Consider the following 266-nt stretch of genomic DNA (forward strand, 5'->3'; position numbering starts at 1 on the left):
AAACAAAAACAAAAACAAAAAAAACAAAAATGTACGTTGCTGCTCGTAGGATTTAGTTTAACTCGAAATCCACGTCTGTTGCACTGAGCTCATGGTATCGGAAAGATCGATCCGTTGTTTCCGATGGCATATCCGTTTGGTTTAAACTTGAAGTATCCGTAGGAAATGGTGGCCGTTTTAACTTCTTAATAGTTATTATCCATCCTTCATCCGATGATCTCCGCTACAGAGACATTTTGCACGATCGAATAACTGCTCAAGCGAAT

Source organism: Orbicella faveolata, unplaced genomic scaffold (assembly GCF_042242905.1).
Source record: "Orbicella faveolata isolate gen_17 unplaced genomic scaffold, um_ofav_v1 contig_24, whole genome shotgun sequence".
Lineage (NCBI taxonomy): Eukaryota > Metazoa > Cnidaria > Anthozoa > Scleractinia > Merulinidae > Orbicella > Orbicella faveolata.